Source organism: Balaenoptera borealis, assembly GCF_965194805.1.
Source record: "Balaenoptera borealis genome assembly, chromosome: 1".
In the NCBI taxonomy this organism is placed as follows: Eukaryota; Metazoa; Chordata; class Mammalia; order Artiodactyla; family Balaenopteridae; genus Balaenoptera; species Balaenoptera borealis.
This window is the reverse complement of record NC_138860.1, coordinates 61,061,959-61,083,481: the sequence shown is the minus strand read 5'-3', so window position 1 is coordinate 61,083,481 and position 21,523 is coordinate 61,061,959. Positions and strand designations below refer to the sequence as shown.

At 37.2% G+C, this 21,523-nt stretch overlaps 1 protein-coding gene and 1 long non-coding RNA gene across 5 annotated transcripts in view; one reads left to right on the top strand and one right to left on the bottom strand.

Annotated features, from left to right (window-relative positions):
- Positions 1 to 21,523, top strand: part of LOC309636198 — a 937,790-nt gene that overhangs the window by 635,133 nt on the left and 281,134 nt on the right. The window lies entirely within an intron of this gene.
- NME7 (NME/NM23 family member 7) overlaps positions 1 to 21,523 on the bottom strand; it is a 244,738-nt gene that overhangs the window by 53,162 nt on the left and 170,053 nt on the right. The window lies entirely within an intron of this gene.

The window sequence follows — 21,523 nt, the reverse complement described above, 5'->3', positions numbered from 1 at the left end:
GTTAAAAAAATTGAAGATGTGGGAGTATCAATGACCTACTTAATAGTCTTTGTTTTTCTAAGTTAAAAATTTTCTAAAATCCTATTTTAATTTTGAAATATATTATACATACAAAAAAGGCATTTACTACACATGAATATTTAAAAATAATAATGAAACAAATACCTGTGTACCCACTATTAAGCTGAATTAAAATAATATTACAATAACTTTCAAGGCCCCAGTGTGCCCCATCTTCATTCCATCCCATCCCTATCTCCACCCAGAGGTTACCATTAATATCAATTTTACTTAAAGATTCCCTTGTTTTACTTAGTTTTCAAGGCATTGTTTTTCATATTTGTCCATGTAAATATGTGTAACTCTAATTCATTTGTTTTTATTACCATATATATTCCAATGTATGATAGAGCATACTTTATCCATTTTCCTGATGATTGACATTCAACTAATTTCTTCTCTCTCTCTCCCTACCTCTCTGTCCTCCCACCTCTCTCTCTCTCTAGCTCACACACGCTCACACTCACGCTCATGCTCACTCACACACACACATGATCACAAACAATTCTGCTACAAGCATTCTTGTACATGGTGCACATGTGCAGGAGTTTTTCTGGAATCTTGGGGGCACATACATATTCAGTTTTGCTAAGTACTTGTCAGACTATTTTCTTAAAGGGCTGTAACAATTTGCCTTCAACCATCAATGCACAAGAATTCCCACTATCCATATCAAAGCCAGCATTTGATAGTGGTTGACTTCTTACTTTTGCCATTAGGCAAGTGTGAAATGGTATCTCATTGTGTTAGTATGAATTTCCTTGATAACTAAAGAAATTGAGTGTCTTTTCATGTATATCCTTTTCTGTAAAATGCCTATTCTTGACTTTTTTCCATTTTTCTATTGGGTTATTCTTTTTCTTTTTGTTATTCTTAATACATTCTGAATTCTAATTTTTTGTCAGTTATATATGATGCAAATATCTTTTCCCAATATGTAGCTTGTCTTTGAGTTTTCTTTATGTTTTCTGATGACCAGAAATACTAAAATTTATTGAAATTAAATTTATCAATTTTTTCATTTACGATTTGTGCTTTTTGTTTCTTAAGGAATTATTCCCTACTCCAAGTGCATAATGATACTTATCTCTATTGTCTTCTAAAATCTTTAAAGTTTTGCCTTTCACATTAAGTTCTTGATCCACCTAGAACGGACTTTGGCTATCATGTGAGGAAGATGTCCATTTTCATTTTTCCCATATGGATATTTAATTGCCCTAGCACCATTTATTGAGTTATTTCTCTCTTTCCCCCGCAATCTCCAATGATAGCTCTGTTATATAAAAGGTTTCCCTGGATGTATGGGTCTGTTTCTTGGTTTGCTATTTGATTCCATTGGACTTTTTGTCTATTTTTACATCTATACTGTCTTAATTATTATAACTTTATAATAAGTCTTCATCTGGTAAGGCAAGTGCCCCAGATTTTGGTTTTGAATGCATTAAGTTTGGGTTGCCTATTAGACATCCAAGTGAAGGTGTCAAATACATGATTGGCTGAGTCTAGAGTTCAGAGGAGTGTTCCACACCGCAAATAACAATTTGGGGGTCAATAGCATATATATGGTATGTAAAGTTACAGGTTAGACGAGATCATGAAGGCAGTGAGTATAAACAAAGGAGAGGAAGCACAGGGACACCATGTCATTAAAAAGTCAAGGAGATGAGGAGAGATGAACAAAGAAGAAGACTGAGAAGGAACGGCCAGCTTGGTGAGAAGGAACAGCCAGCTTGGTAAGAAGAAACGCAGCATCATCCTTTCCTAGAAGACAGTGAAGAAAAATGTCAAGGACAGAGAGTTATCAACAGTGTCAAATGTTGCTGTTAAGTCATATAAGTTTAGGACTTCCTTGGTGGCACAGTGGTTAAGAATCTGCCTTCCAATGCAGGGGACACAGGTTCAATCCCTGGTCTAGGGAGATCCCACATACCACAGAGCAACTAAGCCCGTGTGCTACAACTACTGAGCCTGTACTCTAGAGCCTGCGAACCACAACTACTGAGCCTGCGTGCCTACAGCCCGTGCTCCACAACAAGAGAAGCCACAGCAATGAGAAGCCCACACACCTCAACGAAGAAGAACAGCCCCCACTCGCTGCAACTAGAGAAAGCCCGCACACAGCAAGACCCAATGTAGCCAAAAAGAAAATAAATTAAAAAAAAAAAAAAGTCATATAGGGTTAAAGACTGAGAACTGACCACTAGACCACGTAGACCACGTGGAGTCACTGATATCCTTGACGAGAGCAGTTTCAGAGGAGTGGAGAAAAGCTAAAGACTTATTATTGTTGGTTTCAAGAGAGAATGAGAGAGGAAGAACGGGTAAAAGTGAATACAGGCAACTATGTTGAGGAATTTTACTGCAAAGGGGAGGAGAAAAATGGAGCAGTAACTGGAGAGAGAAGTAGAATCAAGAGAGGGTTTTTCATTAAATGCTGGAGAGGGTGTGGAGAAAGGGAACCCTCCTACACTGTTGGTGGGAATGTAAGTTGATACAGCCACTATAGAGAACAGTATGGAAGTTCCTTAAAAAACTAAAAATAGAACTACCATATGACCCAGCAATTCCACTACTGGGCATATACCCTGAGAAAACCATAATTCAAAAAGACACATGCACCCCAATGTTCACTGCAGCTGTATTTACAATAGCCAGGACATGGAAGCAACCTAAGTGTCCATCAACAGATGAATGGATAAAGAAGATGTGGCACATATATACAATGGAATATTACTCAGCCATAAAATGGAACGAAACTGAGTTATTTGTAATGAGGTGGATGGACCTAGAGTCTGTCATACAGAGTGAAGTAAGTCACAAAGAGAAAAACAAATACCATATGCTAATGCACATATATGGAATATAAAAAAATGGTACTGATGAACCTAGTGGCAGGGCAGGAATAAAGATGCAGATGTAGAGCACGGACTTGAGGACACAGGGGAGGACAGGGAAACTGGGACAAAGTAAGAGAGTAGCACTGACATATATACATTACCAAATGGAAAACAGATGGCTAGTGGGAAGCAGCTGCATAGCACAGGGAGATCAGCTTGATGCTTTGTGACGACCTAGAGGGGTGGGATAGGGAGGATGGGAGGGAGGCTCAAGAGGGAGGGGATATGGGGATATATGTATACTTATAGCTGATTCACTTTGTTGTACAACAGAAACTAACAACATTGTAAAGCAATTATCCTCCAATAAAGATATTAAAGAAAAAAGAGGGTTTTTTTTTTTGTTTTTTGAGGGGGAAGGGATGCTGTTTTAAAGTGGGAGAAATAATAATACCTTTCCAGGCTGATAGGAATCATCCAACAAAGGGAAAAACTGATGAAACAGAAAGGAGAAGAGAGAATTGCTGGAGTGATGGAAGCAAGTGACTAAGTAGAGGAGTTGGCCTTATATCTAAGAGTGTGGAACATTCACCCTGAGCATCAAGACAGTAAATGGGCCCAGTTATAGCTATGTGGGTTTATGTAGTGGCTGGAACTTATGGAAGTTCTTTCTCTATTTTTAATTTTTATTGAGATATGACTTACATAGGATAGCATGCATAGGTTTTAAGTGCACTGCCCCATGAATTTTGTCAAATGTAGATACTCAGCAACCACCATCTTAAAGAAGATATAGAACATCTCTAAAGTTCCCTCTAGACTTTATTTTTTTGACTCATTCTGTTTTCCAGTGAAAAAGTCAGCAAGATTGTCACCAGCTGAGAGGAAGGATGGGGAAGAGGTTTGGGGATCTCAGGAGAGAAAAGGAGGTACGAGACATTTTAAGAGAGCAGAAGAGTGAATGGACTAGAAAAATGAATGTGACTCCTCAGCAGCACTAAGGGCCCTCCTGAGGTTAGTGATCACGAACGTAAAGGGAGATCGTTCAGGACAGCTGAGTGTTCTCCAGTCATGGGTGCAGGCAAAGGTTAGGCAGAAAGCTGGATTTAATGAGGGTTGGGGTTTTACCAAGAGAAAACAACAAAATGAGAGAGGGGTAAGGGGGTTGAAAGTGTATGTAAGGAAACTATGATAATGATAGACAAAAAAAAATTTTAACTGAGGACGAAAGTAAGTGAGGCCCTGGGGGAGGAGGGGGGGTTAGAGACAATGAAAAGGTAGATCAATGGATTAGAGCTCCTAGTGGGATGGGATGATTATGGAAATCGGTGTGTTAGAAGAAATGAGCTGGAAAGTTAAGAGATAGGATACTTGAAATTGGAATTACTGGAGGTGCACAGAGAGGGGGTTATAGTTATTTATAATGACCAGTTCTAAGATATAACCATGGCTGAGGTCAGGTGGAGGGCAAGAAGGTTAGAAGAAAGGAGGACAACAGATGGAAAGGTAAGGTATGGAATGGATTACCCGTATGAATATGGAAATCACCAAAAATTACGACAGGTGTAGCGTGTGGTGCGAGGACGCTGAGCAGCATTCACACCTGTGGTTCCATCGCTTAAGCAATTTTAAAGGCACCGGTTTATTTATTTACTTAAGTCTTACTTCCAAGGTTCCTATCAAATGTCAGTTATAAGTGTATCAAGTTTAAGAAAAACATTTTGATAAACTAGGAAATAAGGATGACTTTATATTTTATTTCATATTCATTACTTTCATTCTGTTCTCCATAATTTTCCTGGGAATGAAGTACCCAATACTAAACACCTACTCGACTTACGTGGTGGTAAGCTGCCATTCTGTGAAAACAGATGTACTTTGTAAAATTATGAAAGGTGAATGAAAGGTGAGTACTTATTTTCCTTTCCTTTTTGTTTCAGATTAGGGGGAAAACTTTAAAGTGACTCACTTTGATTAAACTGCTTCATAAGAACTTATTCTCTACCCACTTTTATTTGGAACTCACTATGTTCATTAAAATATTTTCTTGTAGGTGTCTGCTACATGCACAGCACTTGAACTCAAAAGATGTTCGTGTGTGTGTAGGTGGTGGGTGGGTGTTGTACTGTGGTCAGAGAAGGCAGTCTCTTTGTTCTTCTTTTGAAGGAATTTGTTGAGATTTTCTTTGCATCCTAATACATAGTCAATTATAGTGAATGTCTCATGGGTAGTGGAAAAGAATATTGCCACAGGTTGCATTTCTCCGGGAAACCAACTCTGAGGTGGAGATTTGCATGCAGGAAGTTCGTTGGGGAGTGGCTTCAGGGAAGCTTATTGTGGGGAAGTGAGGAAAACAGGATTAGGCAGAGAGAGAGGTTGAAGTTCAATGCAGTTACAGCAGTTGCCCCAGATCATCCTACAAGAAGCTCTGGAGCTTCAGAGTTGTCCTCAGTTGAAGCAAAGGGGTCAGACCTTTATCTCTCTAAACTGACAAGTCACTGGACATATGCCATTCCAGGGAAGGAGGCATGTCCTTGGGCAGGTGACTTTCTTTGGCAGAGAGACATTTCTGGAGAGGGACTTACTGTATTACAGTCAGCAGCCAACACTTCCAGAGCTGGGAAATGGGCACTGCAGTCCTGAAGGGCAGAGGGGCATCTGAGTGGCCCTCCACACCATCTACTAATTACATACATACAGACATACACACACAGACGTGCACACATGCACATGCATATGTGATACGTGCAGTATATACAGCATACATGACAAATACGGCATTGCAGACTATTGCAATCTGATTACCATTCTTTTTAGGTAACTAATTTTTTCTGGAAGGTTTTGTATTATCTATCTAGGCATTGGTCATTTACTGGTCATTCTGCTCTGTACTCAATAGTCCAGTCCTATTTGAAGATGCACACCTTCAGTTTGTTATTTCTTTTATTGTTTTCTCTCCTCCATTTTATTTCTTCTTTCCTTTAGCTGTTTCTATGTAAAAGATATTGAAACTTCTGGTTCTATCTTCCCTCTCTCTTTTCTTTTATACTTTCCATCTAATTGTCTTTTTGTGTTATATTCTGGGAGAATTCCTCCATTTGATCTGTCACCTCACTGTTTTTAAACTCGGTCCACTGCACAATTCTACTCATTTGCTGAGTATTTTTAATATTTCAAAAATTATATTTTAAGTTCTTCATATCTATAATTATTTTTATGGATCCAATATTCTCTTTCTGGGGATACTGACTATATTATTTTAAAGACTTTTGTTAGCTCTATTAATTTGCTTTCCTTAGGTACTGATTGTGTTTGTTGTGTTTGGTGTCTTCTTTATGGTATGGGTTAACTTCAAATGGTTGCTAATTCCTGGCATTTTATCTTTGTTTGGAATTTTCTGTTTACCTGTCATAGAGGTCAGGGACATACTGACAGGCAGGGTATGCTGGTTGTTTTTCTTAAGGAAGTGGGGCTTCCCATGTTTTCCTGGGTGTCACTAGCTACCTACCCACCACACTGCCTCTAGCGAAAGCCCCACGTCCACGGCCTTGGGCTGCAGTTAACAGCGTCAGCTGTTCTCTACTCGGCATAAGCAAGCAAAGGGGAAAGGGCTGATTTATTCTGCTGCTCTGTATGCAGCCTCCTCACTCATCACCCTGCTGACGGCTCCAGGTCCCTCCTCGGCATTGCATCCACCATGGCTGATGTGCGGCCAGACCCCCTGCCCCTTCTGAGCAATCCTCTCCTGCATGCTTCAGAATATGCTTCTCCTTAACAGTCCAATCCTACCTGCTTTTTGCCTTTCAAAGTTAACGGTCTGCTAATGGTAGGCACTCTTTCTTGTTTTCCAGAGTGGCTGGAGATTTACTCTTTAAAATAAAACAAGATAAAATAAAATATATCTCCCATAATTTCTAAGGATTGGAAAGGCAGGGAATGACGGGCACATATGGTTATCTGCCACACTGATGAAAACTCATCTTACTGACATTTCCATTTCCCCAAACTCAGTAAGTTATCTTCAATTCATATTAGCTGCTATCATTTTGTGTCTAAAAATTGAATTCCTTCCAGAGTAATCCTTCATTTCCCACTGCTCCTATAGGAATTTATGCTCCTATTGTAGACCCCTGACTTGCAATTCATATAGTTTTTCTGTGTGCCTATTTCAGTAAGTTTCCATTAGACTCTCAACCCTTTAACACAATATAAAACTTCCTTAATATTCTATGCCTTATTATGAAAACACAATAAATGTTTGCTAAATTTTTTTTGACTGACATAAAATGACAAACTTCTATTTAAGGAGCCAGGATGGAGTAGAATGAAGAATAAGGGCTGTGAAGGAAGGCTCTCTAGATTTGAATTTGGCCTCTGTCACTTACTAGTTGTGTGGCCATGCCACATTGCTTAACCTTTCTGCCTGTTGTAAGGTTTTCATTTGCAAAACAGGGACAAAAATAGGACTTAACTACACTTAACTATGATGTTGTTGTGAGAATTAGAGTAAGTAAAAGTATTTAGAGCAGTGTCTGTCATATGGTAAACAATCAATAGATAATGGCTATTAGTTTTATTAATGTAGCCTTAGAATTAAAAGGAAATTAAGATGAGAGTTCTTAAAGAGATAAAGAACGGTATATTCTGATATATGTCGAAGATGATCCAACCAAATAATCATGTATCTTTTAATAAATATATAACATTTTTCAAGAATATTAATGATAGTTTTAGAATAAAGGTAAAAGTTTAATCAAGCAATAAGACATTTAGATTTGATAATAATAATCTATAAACAGACCTCAGAAAATATGAAGTAGTTTTACATGTATAATGTATTTTGTTTAGGTAAATGATAATGATAAAGAATAGAACAACAAGTATTTTCTTACATCTGTTGTTAAAATTTAGGCTTTCATTTTGGATCATTTTCTTTAAAAAGGTAATACATTTATTTTGGTTTTGACCATTGTAAAATATCAAATATGCCTATATAGGTAAAAAATACTGAAATGTTTAAAGTGAAAGCCTAGAAAAATCCTCCATGGATCATCTCTCCCCTTCCTTTCCTGGCAGATTTCCCCTAATTATTCCCAATAGATCCATGCTCCTCTTGCTCCTTGTATTGTACGGTGAAAATCATCCTACTATGCACGGTCCCACTCCCATAATGAAGCAGAGAGGAGTACTGGGTAAATAAAAGCAACAAAAGTACCAAAAATGCAATTTAAATTTAATATGATAAATAATTTTTAAGTTACCACAATATTAATAAGTGAGGGGTTATGCTGAGAAAATAAGACTCTTTAAAGAGCAATATTTATTTGTACTTAAAAGGTCAGAAGCCTTTCAAACTCTACCAAATTCCTGGCATACCCATCCCCCACTACAACCTTGCCTTCTCAGTTCTGTCAAGTCAAATGCTTGGTTATTGAACAGCTCATTTTAAGTACTAAAAATTCTGCCCAGGTAATCCTGTAGGGGGAGGAAGAAATCTGGCTTAGAGAATGACCTCTAGATCTAAGACATGGAGGAAAAAAATGCACTAAGTAGTATGGTAATTAGCAGGATACTGAAAACAAAGAAGAGAAAGTTTATATAGCTGTTCTATTACCATGTGCATTATAAAGAATATTATTGTTTATTGAATAATAGGTCTATCAGACTGATAAAATATGTCTGGACAAAGAAAACAAACTGCTTCCCTGGAAAGCTATTCTGTTTCAGCTGTCCATGATACAGGAGAGATATGCAAGAATGAAAATGACCTTCCATTTAAGAAATGAATTAAATTTGGAAGAGATCTGTAAAATTTACTGATTATGGAAATTTGAAGAAAGACAACTTTGTGATCAACCTTAGAATATATTTATATAATGAGTGACATGTGGTGCAGAATCACACCTGGTCATTAGCCTAATTTTGGGAAAATTCTAAGTAAAAGGAAAAAAAGTCTTGCCTAATCTTGTTAGCAGTGATATAGATAAGTGTATAAATCTTAACAGAGGAACTAGCATGGCTCCAGTCTTAGCAATCCTAAAAGAGCTGTGAAACAAAACAAAAAATCATGTTACAATCATTGCCTTCATTTTATAGGCAACAAGGGTAACAGAATTTAATATCAAAGGCCAATGAAGCAACCACTATAATTAAAACAGTAAACATCCATGTTTCTAGCCATTACCCCTCGGCAGAGTCCTATAATATTAAAAAATACGTGCTAAATTCTCTTCTTGACTCCTCTGGTACTCCAAAAATATTTTACCAAAGCTTATCCTCCAACCATTTTTCCCAGTTACATGCAACTTTGTATTAACTAATGCAGTTACAGTTTTATATTCCTGGGAGAAGAGCAATATCAAACTAATTCACAACTAAAAGAAGATAATGAAACACTGGAAGGAACTGGAAGTAGGAAAGGAAACAAGAGAAGAGATCCAATGGCTACTTTCTGTAAGTCTAAGGATCCTTCTAGAACCTACACATAGGATTCAGAAAGAGGAACTACAAAGTTGAACTCAACTACTTATGTATTAGTCTCATTGAATGAGCTAATGGAGAATTCACAGTAAATACTCTTATCTTGTTAACTCTGGAGACCACATGAATTATTTATATAAGAGGAATCATTAAAATCTGGCTTGTGAACTCTGACAAGCTTCACATCTCACCTTTAATTAAGTAGAAATTAGCTGTAATGTAAATTTATAGAACCTGAAGAGGGTCATAATTAAATGTAATTTCAGGTGAAACATTTAGACAATTCAATCCTATCTTTTCCACTAGGTTTCAGCAGACCACATGTCCTAGTAATCACTGCCTCTTATTGAGCTGTTTGCTACTTCAGTCAATAATAGGCACTGGCTGAAATAAACTCTCATTTGACAGAGGTATTATTTTTAAATGTAAAATGATGATCCCCTCGTTCTCCTCTTTTTAAATTGTTGGGCAAATCTTTTTGCTTGCTTTTTATGTGAATTACTTCGTATTTTGGCAAAAACCACAAGGACTTGCTTATGTAAGTAAGTCTGAGAACATAAATATTAGTATAGAGGAAAATGAAATTCCTTTTTGGTAAACATTTTCCTAGTTCTTTTCTGTTTTTCCCAAACACTGCATTATAGGAGATTTAACCTTTGAAGTACAGGCATTACTGGGAGATACTGTGGGTTTGATTCCAGACCACCACAATAGAATGAGTATCACAATAAAGCAAGTCACATGAATTTTTTGATTTCCCAGTGGACATAAAAGTTATGTTTACAATATAGTGTAGTCTATTAAGTGTGCAAAAGCATTATGTCTAAAAAAATGAACATACCTTAATTAAAAAATAATCTATTGCCAAAAATGCTAGCCACCATCTGAGCCTTCAGCAAGCTATAATAGTAACATCAAAGATCACTGGTTACAGATCACTATAACAAATGTAACAGTAATGAAACATATGAAATATTGCGAGAATTGCCAAAATGTAACAGAGAGACAAGAAATGAGCAAATGCTATTGGAAAAATGGTGCTGATAGACTTGCTTGTGGCAGAGTTGCCACAAACCTTTGGTTTGTTAAAACAAACAAACAAAAAAACCCTCCACAAGGTTAGCGAAGTGCAATAAAGTGAAGCACGATAAAACAAGGTATGCCTGTACAGACACATAACTACTGAGAAACTTGAGAGGCGTTCTCAGTCTCCCCCCTACAAAAAAAGTGTCCTGCACAGTCTACCACACCCTGATAAAATAACTGCCGCTCAATCTTCCTCTACTCTCCTAAAGAAACGTACAGCTCAATACTCAGAATCCCCCCTAAAGGAATAAAATAATGAAATAGCTGGGACCCATTCCTGGCATCTCTAACACCCAATTCCTTGCCATATCCCGTCATTACAAATGCTGAAATATGGCCCATATCAGTCTACTTTCTATCTTCACTCTGACACCACATTCTCGTACCAAGACTATTGGTTCCTTCCTGGTTTATCTAGTCTCCTAGATTCCACTGCTTTTGATAAATATATTCTCCACAAAATAGTCAGGGTGGCCTTTATAAAACATAAGTTGAGTTATACCATTTTCCTACCTCACACCCTCTGATGCTTTCCTTCTTAAGAGAAAATCCAAAAATTTTAACCTAAGCTATACAGTCCTGCATGACCTGATCTCTGCTTACCTCTCCACCCTCACCTGAAATGGTCTAGTCACATCAACCTCTTCCAATTTTTCAAAGCCACCAAGCTCTTTCCTACTTCAAGCATGAAAACACATACCATTCCCTTTCAATATTCTGGCTCGGAAATTCTTCTCCCTCTTGTCAAGAAGTTTATGTTCTCTACAAATGGTTCAGAATAAGCAACGTACATCAGCTGTGGTAGATTCTGCAGAGTGGCTCTCTCAACCCTTCATTCTGTCCGCCTTCTAGTTGGAAGTTAGAAATCTAAAAACTACATTCTCCAGACACCCTTTTGGCTAGCGTTCTTGATGCAAAGTATGTCCCACCAGTGAGATCTGGGAGGCAGAACTGAGCAGAGGCCATCTTTCTGCTGATGGTGCCACAGGCAGACAAGGTAGGAGACGGGTGTCTGGAGGCAGCTGTGGTAGCCAGACTCAGTGCCTGAGTCACCAGATCCTTGGGAATGAGATTCAGTGATGGTGGCAGCAGTGGAGGCAGTAGCAGCAGCAACTTCTGGCTTCTAGAGGCAGAAATGCCCTTAAGATCAATAACTCCAACGGCAGCTCCTGACTCAGGCCTTGCAGCCCTCCTAATGAGTTTGGAAACTTCTTCCCTTTATTAAATCCATTTTTAAAAAATCCCTAGGCTGGTTTGTTTCCTGCTCTGAACTTTCAGTGATACTTTGAGGTTCCATCTCTCTTCCTCATCTCTACACAAAAGGACAATCCCTGCTGCTACTTAGTAAGTACCTTCTTGCCATCTGGCTTTCACCACCACTCTCTTGAAACTGCTCTCTCAAAAGTCACCTATAATAATCTGTCTTCTTGCTGAAATCTCGTATATTGCAGCAAAGTTATAAAAGTACCATCAGAAGTAGCATCTTAGTAGGGGTATACTTCAATTTATAAAATAGGACAGAGAGTTTATAAAATTTAAGATTATTGATCCCAGAAGCAACATAAATCTCAACAGTTAGTGGAAATATCTTGGTGTCTTAAAGGCTTAGGTTCAGCCTAATAGACTGAATTAAGTGAGATAATGCCCATAAAATGTCTAATGCTGTCTGGCCAACTTGGAGGCACACAGCAGTAGATAAACTCATCTTCATATTGTTAAAAATAAACTTAAAACTATAGCTAACCAGGAGGCACTCACATAGTCTTTTCATTTTAAAAAGCAGGTAGTATTTCCTGTGAATCTCACAATTCCCTATTGTGTTGACAATGCAGATGGTTTTCACCTTTTGTAGATACGGATAACCGGGTTCTATGGACAGTCTTAGATCTCCTATCCAGCACTAAAGAAAGGGTGTAGTCAAAGATCCAACCACTTTGGGCAAACTCTCTTCAAAAGGTTAATTTCCTAAACTGCCCCAGGTCCGCTATAATTCCCTTTAGAGTCGCTATGAGCAGCTAAGATTCCAGACTGAGGTTAGGAGCACTTCCGAAACCATCTAACTGCCTCCTGTAATGACCAAGAGCAGCTCAGTCCAACAGAAATATAACAGGAGCCACATTAAAAAGTAAAAACAAACAAGTGAAATTAATTTTAATAATATAATTTATTTAACCCTATATATCCAAAATATTATCATTCCAATGAGTAATTAATATAAAAATTATTAATGAGCTGTTTTACATTATTTCATACTAAATCTTCAAAGTCCTGGGTGTATATCACATGTACAACACATCTCAATTTGAACCAGTCATGTTTCAAGTGCTTGAGAGCTGTTAAGTGCCTAGTGGCCATCATGTTGGATAATGGAGACCTAGAGACTGGTAGCTCTCTTTTTTGACCCAGGGTAACTTCTCAGCAACATTCTACTTAAAAGCTGAGCCAAGACTGCTAATATCTGTAGTATTAACCTTTCTGACCTAAAGGAGACCTTAGTCTACACAGTACAATAACCTTTAGGGCAATCTAGCCATGCTACTCACATTGCCATCCTAGGCTATAATCTAATCTTATCTATCTATCTATCTACCTATCAATTAATCATGTCTGTTGCCCACTTTTCCTCCACAGCTAACATTACAAATGTACACCATTATCCTCAAGCCTGTATCCTTAGCTACATCTTTTCTCTCAGCAGACAACTTTGTTTCCTGCTTCACAGAGAAAATTATCAAGAATCATCTCCTTAAAATTCCTATACCCACAGTTTTATATATATATATATATATATATATATATATATACACACACACACACACACACACACACATATATATATATATTTTTATCATCTCCTTCTCTCCTATTCAGTGTCAAAAGAAGAAGTATTTATTTTCCTTTTAATAATTAACCCTCCTTGGCCACTCTAAGTCAGGAAGTTTGCTCCATTACAATTTCAATGTTTTTCTTTCCAATAGCTTCTTTCCTGCCTCCTATATAAATGCTCAAGTCTCTCCCATCACACACACACACACACACACACACACACAGCTTTAATTACTGCCCCATCTCTTCCCTTCCCTTTTTAGAAGTCTTAATAATCTCTACTCCCATTTACTCTTTAAACTTGTGCCCCACAACTCTACCTAAACTGTTTTGGCAAAGGACACCAATAATCTAATTGGTCATAGAATCTCTGCATTCGCGACTTCTCTCCAGCTTTTAGCACTGTGGACCATTCCCTTATTCCTGAAGCTCTCCCTTTACTCAGCCCACATGACACCACAGCCCAGGTTCTCCTCCTGACTGTTCCTCCTCAGCCTCCTTTATTTACACATTCCTCCCGCCAAGAGTTCTCTCTTTGCTCTCTTCTTATCTTTTGGCTCTCCCTGGGCAATCTATTCACTACTAATCATGTCTTTTCAGAGGACTCTTTAATCCCTAAATTCAGCCCAGTCCTCTTTCCTAAACTCCAAACTGGAATATACAACTGTCTAACCAACATCACCTGGTTATCCCACAGGACTCTTATACTCAATTTGTCCAAAACTAATCTCATTATCTCCCTCCCCCCCACCCCCCACAAATCCTCCTGCTCCTATATTCCCTCTCTTCATGAATAGCACCACCACTCAACCAAGTTATCTAGGCCAAAAGTGTGGGAATCATCCTAAGACTCCTCTCTCTCTCCCCCTTGGGCCCCATAGCCAATCCATGTCAATCACATGGATTTATTTCTTTAACAAAGCATCCTTTCCTTAACTTTTCCTAGTCTACCCCAACTGCCACAGTTCACCCTCTCATCTTGTGATGAGACCACCATAGTGGTCTCCTAACAAGTTAGCTTGCCTCTACCATCAAAAATTCCACTTATTTGTTCACATATCTGTTTTACTATTGTAACCTGTAAACTCCTTAAGGACAAGGACTATGACCTTTTCATATCCAACACACAGAGAATGCTCATAAAAGAATCACTGAGTAGGGACCTCCCTGGTGGTCCAGTGGTTAAGACTCCACACTCCCAACGCAGGGGGCCCGTGTTCAATCCCTGGTCAGGGAACTAGATCCCGCATGCCGCAACTAAGACCCCACATGCCTCAACTAAAAGATCCTGCATGCCGCAACTAAGACCCAACGCAGCCAAATAAATAAGTAAATATTAAAAAAAAAAGAATCACTGAGTAATAGCAGTAATGATTTAGTGCAAGAGAGAATAAATGAATGAAATCACTAATATGCTCAAATTTATACACTTCATTAACCTGGTTAATGATAGGCAGTGAAATTAGGCCTCTTGGTTACCAATAGTCCAGGTCCCTTTGGCTAAATTACACTCTTCAGAAGTGCCTATTTTAAGGAACCCTGAAGCAGATCCTTTTGAAATGCAAGTAATCACCACTTATCTATTTTGTGAACTGATAGCTTTGTATATCAGATTTTTTCAAACTAGGGCACACCTATCTGAGAATGGAATCAAAAACCTTAAGCACTGATCCCAAAGCTCTGATAGTGACTTGGTCTGTGACCTTGATTGAGGATAATATTACTGTTTTATCACAGATATGAAACACCATGTGGTGAATATAAAATGAGATGGGAGCAATCCACCAGCGTGGCATTAGATTTATAAGTGCAAGCTTATAAGTGACTTTTCCAGTGGGGATATAAAGACATGCCTAATTCCCTGAAGAACTATTGAATCTTATGGTGAATATACATAGCGTAGAAAAGACCAACTCACTGTAAACATTAGAGTTCACATTATAGTAAATGATCTTTCATCTTATTTGTTTAACTTCTCTATATACTCCTCCATTGTTCTATAATGCAATAACTCACATTCTTAAATATGATCTTGAGGCAAGATCCTCATTTAAAAATGAAACAATAAACTCTGTTTACCATAGTTGCAATATCAACATTTACTTGCTTATATATTTTAAAACCACTCATTTGTGTACAGAATATACTGAATTATTCTATTAATGAGAATATTTCAAAATCAGACTATCCCTTTACCTAGATAATTTAGATTCAAGTTGTTGCCCTCAGAAGTATCTTGTTTTCCTTCCCCAAGTCTTTATTGTACAAAGACGTTTTTTCCCCCATCTTTAGTCTTTAACTATAATAGCTTTTTTAGAAAGAAAATTTTTTCTTCAGGAGTTATATTTTAAAATGGAGTTGGGAAGTGATGCTAAAACTGGATCTTTGCAAGCTCGTGCAGATGACTCCAACACACCACTAGAAAAGCCCTGATAGCGTGACAGATTCTTCCCTGACTCAAACACCTTTGATAGCTCCCCACTCCATACAAAATAAGTTCAAAGTTATAAGGCGTGGTAATTCAAGGTGCTTCAACTTTGCCCTGAGGTCCTCTTTTAGTCTCATCACTTCATACACATCTGTATAATGTATGCTTTAGAAAATATTTAGAAGTGAAAAAGGCTAATGAAAGAGAAGCAAATATTTGTGCATGGACCCAGGATATAAAAGAGGACATACATATTTGCCATAATAGTAAAGAGTTGGTTTGAATCTTCTCTAGGAATTTCATTTTTTTAAAGTAATCAAAAACCATATGCCATGATTTATGAAATAAAAGTATTTCTAAAACTATGCAAAAAATACACCAACAAACTGAATTTCTAAAGGTTTGAAGATGAAGCCTGGGCAATATAGATAGGAGACCAACCAGAATTTACACTGGAGAATCTCAATAAAATTAGAATATTTCTACTGCATGAGGGAAGAGTTGTGACCATGTCTCCAGCTATTGCTTTTAGAAGATACTTTACCGGGTGCAAAGTGAAACCTGGGACTTGTACAAATAACAAAATATCACCACAAACAGGACCCCAGGCTCTAGATATCATTTTGCAGCTCTTTTTGGAGGAGCTTCATGAGAACCCACAGAACGGGGATCTGAATACTTTATTGCTCTGTGGGTTTGGATATGTGCAATATATTTCTTACTTATTTCAGAGGTTTTATTGATTCCACACCCTACATGGTGAGTGAATTCATTCAAAGACCTAAAGGTACATTTTGTAACAAGTTCATCTTGAAGAGTACACTAGAATAAAACAAGATTCAAGGACAAATGTTCTATGGGTACTTAGAGTTTTTGTTCTGTTTTGTTTGAATGTGTGTGTTCTATCTCAGGCAAGGATAAGTATTTGATCACAAGTGTTTTTAAAAAAAACATTCCAGACTAAAACTATACAGTCATGCTTCATGCTACAGAGCTTTGGTGACTTGATTCTTCCAATAGTTTCTATGCAACAAATGATGGGAAATAAATCCAGGCCCTGCCCGTGGGTACTTCCTGGGCCTGTCTCATTATGGGCTTACCTCCATTCAAGTGAACGTCCAGGTTATTCTCCTTAATCTCCACAAGAAGTGCACCTGGCTTGGCTAAGAGGTGAAGCACACCCCTCTGTACTTGCCCGGGGACACAGAATAACCACATTCCAGTTATTTTCCAGGGAGTTTAACCTTGAACTTGGTGCCACTCAGTATTACCAAAATACTTACTTAAAGAAGAAAATGTATAGAGATTGCTTCAAGGAAATACAAACAACATATCCTTCCTTTTAGAACTCTACCCCTATACTGCACCACATCTTACAGTATAGGAATAGAAATCACGCTGATTTCTCATACAATTGTTGCCCACTGGGTGATACCATCAGCTTCTTATAAGGAACAGACTATGAAACTTGCTGCCATTGAAGACAGTGAGTACTAGATCACATAGTGCCTTCTTCTGGGATCCATGAAGGAATTTCCTCCTAGGTATCAGGAAAAGTTAGGATTTTTTTTTTTTAAGAAACTAATTTATCTCATGGACACTGCCAGTCATATAATTTGATTGCCTGGATGTCTAAAAACTAAGAGCCACATTGTGGCGCCCTGTTACAAAAGTACAGGATTTCGTGGCATGCATTTTATCATGTGTAGTCTCATTTCCTCACTCATTTTAATTTACCTTATCATCTTGCATAAATGCTCCTAAACTACCTTAAATCATAACTGGAAAAAAGGAAATTTAAAATAAATAAATAAATAAATGTATTAATGGCAATGTTGTATGCTTTTTAAAAGATAGTGTTAACTTATAATAAAATATCTGTTTATATATAATTGCAACTATTATATTGATACATAACTGCAGGCATTCTTGTTGCAGGCACTCAAACAATGAATGTTTAAAAATCACAAAACTTCCATTCATGTGCTAAATATCTCACTTTTTGAAAGATTTATTTACTTTTATAAAACTAAACTCATAAAATACTTGTATGACCATTTGCTTTATTTATTCAACAAGCTGTATCAAAAGGAGTCCTATACTTAAATCAATGCTGTGGTACATCAGCTCATGTAACTCAACCATTTTCAAAATATAATCATTTATATATTTGATTCTGCTTTTAAAAACATGATAAAAAGCTGGTCTTGAAAGGCAACAAATAGTATATACAGTGTGTTTACCAAATAGAATTCTCTGCATAAGGGAGAAAAAATTTCAAAGACAAATTATTGCTTTGGCACACAGCCATTCATTCTTAGTTAAAATTCATGTGTAAGTTGTTTTGCGTATTGTTTGTACAACCCAAAGTCTCCAATGTGACAAGACCATAACAGAACTAAGCAGTGTATGCTGGTAAGTCAAACTGATGAATGCTGCTCACTGTAATGCCTACTGTTTACTATCTCCTCAGGTTAATTAGTGTTCTAAATATTACATAACTCTCGTGTATATTGACACACTTCAGGAACCAACATAAGCCCTGCTATTCAAAGAAAATACTTTACAAAGGAAACCATGTAATCATTTAAGTCAAAGCCTATTAAGCTACTACTGTGGTTTTAGAAAGGACAAGACAAAAGTTGTAAACGAATAAATACCTTTTATCTTCTGACCCAGTAATTTCACCTGTAGGAATTTATTCTTAGGTAATAATAAAAACCTGTGCAAACATTTATTTATAAATCTGATCTCTGCAATGCCCTTGACATAAGAATAAATCAACAGTAGGGGAATGGTTAACTAATCCATATGCTGGAATATTATGCAATTCTTAATAACCAGGTTATGGAAGTATATTTAATGACATTAGGAAAGATCACAACATAATTTTTAATTAAATAAGGAAGCTACATAATTGTAAATATTGTATGATCGTAATTTTTTATAATATGCATAAAAATGGTTTGAGGCCAAAATGTGTTTATTTCTGGAAAGTAGAGAAACAACAGTAGTTTAAAATTTTTTTTTATAGTTTGCTCTTGGTTCTTTTACATAATTTTCCTTATTTTTGTGGGTTTTTTTGGGGGGGTGGGGGTAATAAACATGAACTACTTCAGTAATTCAGAAAAAAACGATTAAAATTACATTAAAAAATGATTCATTTCACTAGTTGCAGAACAGAGATGTCTTCAATTTTAGTGTGCCTGATTTCACTTGTGAGGAATTATATTGAGGTAGATTTGGGGCCTGGGGAGAGAGGCAATATAAAAAAGTATAGGCCAGGAAGACTCACACCAAATAACATCTGGCACTTACATTTCACAGGAAGGAAGCAAGTGACTATTTCTACCAAAATAACCAGAAAAATGAGTCCTATCTGGATACTTTAATATTGGCAATCAAAGTTTGAAGTGCACATAATCTCCCAGATTAGTGTGTTCTCTATTTGGGGAAACAAGGGAAATCAACAATGGACTCTGTGGTAATGAACATGAGTTTCTTGGTTGCCATTATAGCCTGGGGACTCAGTCATTGCTTGTTGATAATTCTTAATGGTCCACTTTTGAATTCCATCAAAAAGAAAAGGAAGGAAAAATTTTATAAAGTTTAGAGTAAGTATATGCATAATTCTTGACCCTGAAATGTGATACCCATAGGATTTGAGTCTACCAGGAAAACTGCATCTGCTCCTCAAAGCTAGATATCTCAAGTAAGAGCAAAAGTTAGAAAAAGACTGGATAACTCAGATGACTGAAAATGTGTTATAAAGGCCTTTGCTTTTAAGCTTAAATTAAGTGAAGCCAGAAGTAGAAGGTATTCACATACCATCTCAACCAGTCTGGTATCTGTTAAAATGAGTAAGCTAAAGTCCATTCCCATTGATCAGGTAGAGAAATCAGAAAAAAAAAAAAAAAGACATCTCACACCTTCAATTATTCACAGAAACTGACTTAAATCTATGTTCACATCTTAGTACTGTTTTAATATTGCAGACAAATGAAGCATTTAACAAAATTTAAATCTTTTGTCCTTTTATGAAACAAATAACATCACTGACAGGCATTTGTTGAAAGTCTGTTAAAGACTTGGCACTTGAAGTGTCATCTGTAGACCAACTGTACCACATCACTTGAGAATGTCATAAATAGAGAATTTCAGGCCCCACCCTACACTGACTGAATCACAACCTACAGTTCAACAAGATCCCAAGGGGTTTCCTATGTTCATGAAAGTTTGAGAAATACTGTGTTAGAGTATTTTGGGGGGTACTGGAGATGACAAAAAGGTGTAGCACAGGTCCTCTAATTAGTATCTAGACCAGGAGGTGAGGAACATTCATAAAAGAAAATTATACAAGGAGCATATGTCAACTGCCAGATAACAAGTGTAGACAATGAGTGATATAGGAGTTCAAAGGAAGGCAAAAGTCACTCAAGGTTGGGGCAGTTTGTGGTGTCTTAAAGGAAAAAGAATACTTGGAAAAGAAGGAAAAAGTGAATATGGTATACTCAACCCAACTTTGGGTAAATCTACTCTCTAGCAGTTTTCTAACTATGACATAACTAGAGCTCTGAGGACTGAGTAGGGTCAGGAGAGAAACAGTTAGCAGGCACTTGGTCTTGTCCAAAATATCGATAAGATATTTACTTCAGAAGACATTTGGTCCACATCAAAAAGGTCCTTGAAATTTGGTTCTATCCAGAATGTCCATGAACATACCTGGTTCATGCCAAATGGTTCTGGACAGGACAAATAGCAAGGACCTTTTGGCATGGATCAAATTCCTTATGGACATTTTAGACAGGACCATATGGTTCTGCAAATATCAGGGACCTTTTTGTATGGACCAAATGTCTAATGGATGTTTGAGAGAGGACCAAATGTCCTGCAAAGAGAGAAACTATTAAGTCTGAGTAACTTACAGCAAAATATGCTTGAAAATAGCATACCAATCAGGTAGCAAAGCTTCAGAAGATAATGGAGTGAGGAATCTTGAGAGATCACATTGGTTTATTCTGAAATGTACAACCTTCTGTGAGTGAGAACAAGCTTTTTTTAAAAACCATATACATTTTACTTTTTACATTAAATGTCTTAAATTTGAGTTTTACTTAAAATGTAGGGAAACCTCTTTTTGAAGCACTACTGAAAGGGTTCTACTGCAAAGTACAGAATCCTTTTATGATACACATAGTCAATTCCTAAATTATATGTACTTTGAGTTAATATTTTCGTTTATTTTAATTGCTTTCAGAAAGATCATGCTTGTACTTACTACAGAGGAGCAATGATTACTGTTTTGCTATCTAGTGTCACCAATCAAAAATCAATATACAAAGGAGAAAGGGTGGCACTTATTTGCATGGGTTTTTTAAGGGCCCCTAAACTCCCTCTCTTTGGCCTTGCAAGTGGTAGGACTGTCTCACTGAGATATAAATAAAATGCTTTACTAACAACATCCTGAGAACACCATGGCTCAGTACTATTCATGCCAACTGTAACTGATCCTGGGCTCAAACTTGGCGCTCGTGTCAGTGGCTTTTACCTATTGAGAAATTGGTAAGGTGGCAGGCTCTTACATGTCCAAAAATGGTAATTCCCCAGGGACTCAAGAAGGTTTAAAAATATCTTCCTCCCATCTCAACACAAAGACTACTGTCTTTAAGTAGTACCACTAGCGGCTGACATTTGAAACTGACAAGTAGCACATGTGCATTAGGGAGATAAGGCCTGGCACATGTTGCTGTAGCCTCTTGGGATTTTAGAATGCTAGCAGCTCCAGCTGGTGGCTGTGCCCCATTCC